General features: G+C 42.4%; 1 long non-coding RNA gene across 1 annotated transcript; it reads right to left on the reverse strand.

Moving 5' to 3' along the window:
- Positions 1–2661: 2661 nt before the first annotated feature.
- On the reverse strand, positions 2662–4270 carry LOC146525256 (uncharacterized). The gene is made up of 4 exons (XR_014875256.1): positions 3829–4270; positions 3667–3729; positions 3506–3568; positions 2662–3398 (listed from the first exon to the last, which is right to left on the reverse strand). It is a non-coding gene; the product is annotated as an uncharacterized LOC146525256 (long non-coding RNA).
- Between the last annotated feature and the right edge of the window lie 200 nt (positions 4271–4470).

Consider the following 4470-nt stretch of genomic DNA (forward strand, 5'->3'; position numbering starts at 1 on the left):
ACAGGATAGTCTTTTTTAGACTGCACTGTGGGATAGAGACTGGTGAAGTCGTAGTAAAATATTTTTTCATCACAACCAGTCTTGTGGTACAGCTTTATAGCATTTGTGCGACCTCCAAAAAGAGCGTCTCGGGGATTCATGCGTTCTGGCTTTCTGTATGTGTGCATGAAAGCCACAACTGTAGGGTCTGTCTGCTTCAAGCCAGCCCATTCACATTCCCACATCACTATTACGCTCACACTGTGTTGTGATCTCAGTGCATCAACTTTGTCACAAAACATGCGATGCAGCAGTCCATAGGATGCTTTGCTGACAGGATTAACTTCGCTCTCGGGGTAACATTTAACACAGCCGTGGTGAAAACATCCTGCAAATTCATAAGCTGTATTACTTGTGGGGTCAAAACCGTCCACAAAATACGGTCCAACCCTCTGTTCGCCTCCTCTGAGAGCATGTTTTACCACTTTGTTGGTGGTATGGGACACGTATTGAAGCCATTCGATAGAGACGTTAGAAAACGTCTTATTCTGCTCAACGTATGCCCCGTCATACGTGAGAGCGAGCGTGTCTCTAGGCAGAAACAGCGTTTTATACACACCCATACTAAATGCAGCCAAGGTGGTATACATGAATGGATCAACTTGTGTACAACCCAGTAACGTGTCACGATAAATGCTGCATGCTTTACGCAGGACATCAACATCGTTAACACAGTAACGCCTGAGTTCAGCCTGAAAATCAAAGGGATTCTGTGAGGCAACCTGGTACCATTCCATGAATCGCACCTTATCGCTTTCAGACATGTACTCATAGCCGTAGAAGGAGGGGTCTGGGTACGGGCCCACATAATGCTCATTATCCCTCGTATTAAACCTGTGTGGGAAATGGCCCTTCTGCAGGTCTTGAAAACCTAAAGCAGAGGGTATTTTGGCAAGGCCCATGGGCAAAAAGCTGAACGAATCAATCCATCGCTGGTCATAGTCCCTGTCATACATCAAAATCACACGGCTGCCGCTCATTATGACACTAGGTGTTATGCACTGTCTGACAAAGTACTCGAGGAGTATGTAGTTGTCAAAGCCAGATGCATTATGTGCTATGAAAGTGTACCCACGAAACCTTGGGCGTCTGTAATGTTGCACAAACGCCTCCACACACTTTAATGTGTTAAATGTGAACTTATTGCCCTTCAGATCAGACGCACACACAAAGTTAGCCTCGTGTTTACCGTTGTGGTACCTAGTCTCGAAATCATATAAAATGTATTTATCGGTAGGCTTCTGTTTTTCAACAGGCTGTATGAAACACTGATGGTCGGAGTCTCCGGTTAATTTAGGCTCGCGGCAGTGCTCGCATCTAGGCTGGGCACATCTGTGTGGCGATTTCTTGGATTCTTTATATGTGGTGCCACAGTGCATGCAATGTTTCATATTATCACAGGGGATCATGTTGTGTTTTAATTCTGGTAATTTGTGTTGCTGGTAACAGTGTTGTGATTTGCAGATGCGGTTACAGTCGCTGCATTTCACTGTGGGACCCCTGTGGTGTTGACAGAGTGTATAACATGTGTTACATCTATGTTTACAGGAATGATGTAATGGTGAATTATATGTACTGTAACAGAAATTACACACATAGGATGCACCAAGAAAAGCGGTTGGGTTTAAAATCATGTGGTAATGTTGATTATGGAGATACATCATCAACGTGTTTGTGTTTGGCTCTTCATGTGTGAAAAAACATTCCAGGCGTTTACGCCCTTCTGTGTGGTAATAGATTACAATCTTAATGTTGAAGTGCTTCTCAAATTTACTGACATCTGTGAATGATACTTGCTGCTTGTCGCATAGACCTACTTCAGCATGCATCCGTTTAGCTGTAGCGAGTTTTTCTAGCTCAGAGGCTGATGAGTTTAATGAATGTGCTATACATAGGGAGAAGCACAAATTGTTGTGTGTGTTGTTTGGTGTGTATAAATGTCTGCCTTTCTTTGAGAGAATCTCATCATAAGGGATTTGTGCCAGTCTTAAGCGAGCCCCACCACTACTGTTCTGAGCTACCGTGACAATAAACTCTAATTCATCATCACCGATAGATTCATCATTACTCTGCATAACTTGTGCAATTCGATCGAGAAACAGCTCCGGATCATACCGATCATCAGCGTTTAAAACAGCCTGAACATCTGAAGCCAGCGAGGGGCCACGCAGGACTACGTTTAGAACGCTGCCCTGTTGAGATCCATCCACAGCTCGGTCTACCACATTGGCTAAGCACTCGCGCACTCGCGCAGGTACTTGTTCTGGATGATCAAGACTTATACCCCTAAAATCAAGGCGCTCACGCAATTCGCGAGCATTAAAATTAGGTATCTCTCTAATGTGTGGCTGGGAGCGCCTGCCAGATCCAGATTGCACAACGGGCTCAATCACGATAGTATCACTTTGTGAGAAATTTACAATGACTGAGGGGGTGTGTGGTGTTGCAGCGGTGCCCGGACACGCATGTGCGTCTGTAGTACTAGTAGAAGCGGTAACAGACTCAATAACAGCAGCAGCAGCAGCAGCAATACGGTTAGCATCAGTAACAACAGTGGTCCGAGCATCACCTGATGTACTACCACTATTATTAACAACAACAATAGACCCATCAGCAATAGCAGTCGTAGGAACAGTCTGACGAGGATGTGTATCAGATGAGGCTGATGCAGGCACACTATTAAGTCTAGCTATAAAATTGTCTAATTTGTTATCTGTTTCTTCAGCCCACTGCATAAAAGCCTCTAAGTCAAAACATCTAACAGGACTGGAGGTTCCGTTATTATGTTTAAATAATTTATTTGGAGGGTCCATGGTCTGGATTTTAAAAGTCAGGGACTTGAAATTTTGCTGCAGATGATGTCTAATGTACTACACACTTTTTTTATGAATTTGATAAACTGTTGGTTTTGTATCTGTGCTTCTTGGTGGTATTGATTGAGTCTAGCTTCAATCAAACATAATTTATCAACTAATGAAGCTATATGACTCTGTTCAACAGGTTGAGCGTCTGAAACCTTCATGTAAGCATCATACGCCGCTGATATTTGAGAGTCTGTTATACCGTCGTCTTCAAAATCTACGTGTGAATCAATGCTATTTCTGACACATTCTGGTGGGGTGGGTATATGAACAAGATCGAAATCTGATATACTGTATTCAAAAACATCAGAGAAATCACGAGGCAAGCACTCACTCGGGGGTGTTGCAGGACCGCTGATGAAGATCGCTTCTGATTCTCCACTGTTGCACAAAGCTCCAGGTTTTTGTTGTTCTGGGAGGTCGATACTGCTTAAACATTCCAAAAACGTCTGGAGTACGGTGTCCTGATCATTATGTGGAGGGGTACTGTGCTGCAGTCTGTGAAGATAGATATGTGTTAAAACATTTATACAAGCACCCATTTCAAACAGAATAAGCGTGTCTCCCTCTCTATCTCTTTTTATCTAATTTATATATATATATACCTTGTAGTGTGCGTTATTCCTGACGGCCCTGGTTCTCCGCACATAAGGTTCTCTGGCGTGGCTCTGTATGTGTAAAACGGTCGGTTTTAGAACATTTGGAATTGTTTAAACCCATTTGCTGTTTTTTAAATACACAATTATACACCCCGTTGTATACATACCTTTTGTAAGGATTGGCTCTGTGGTCGCGGTGTCTGAATGTTTTCCTGCTCAGTTTGTTAACCCTGGAACAAATCAAAGAAAAACTCTGTTATTATATAATTTAAAACAATCGCAACCTTAAAACATACATACGATTAAAAATCGCGTAATTCTGTACACACCTTGTGCCTGTTAGAGATGTTGTTCCATCTTTAAAATCCCCCGTTTCTAAAGAAAAGGGTGCTGTGCCGTTCTCCCGAACTCCTGAAAATTAAGCTTTTGTTTTAGGAAAAAGATAGTTTGAATATCCTATAATATGTTAACATAACACTTTTAAAAATACAATAATAGGTTTTGTTTTACTTACCGCTTAAGATGTCCATGTTATAAAGAACGATGATAGTTTTGATGGTCTCAAAGAAAGTAATGTTGTCGCGACGAATGGTGAGTTCACCCTGAGCTTCGCATAGGTCTCGGTTAAATACCTTCTCCAGGAACAATGCCAGTACACAACTGCTTCACACCTTAAGTTCACACTCCCATGCTACTTCCCAGAGTTCTCGAAGAGACAAAAGACACCTAGTCTGGAGGTCCTGTTTCCCACCATCAACCTTACTACACCCCACCCTCCCCCCCTACCATTTGTCTAGACAGGTTTGCCTTAGTTCAACATTGCGAAATCCCGATTTTTAAATAAAATGATCGCATCAACCCTGTAAAGAAAACTAGTTAAATTAAATAAAACGCTTGTGAACATGCCGACATTACCCATTCGGAAGAAATTCCCACTTGTGCCGTTTTCAAAATAAATTGCATGTATCGCA

This window comes from Neolamprologus multifasciatus, chromosome 1 (assembly GCF_963576455.1).
Source record: "Neolamprologus multifasciatus chromosome 1, fNeoMul1.2, whole genome shotgun sequence".
Classification (NCBI taxonomy): Eukaryota; Metazoa; Chordata; class Actinopteri; order Cichliformes; family Cichlidae; genus Neolamprologus; species Neolamprologus multifasciatus.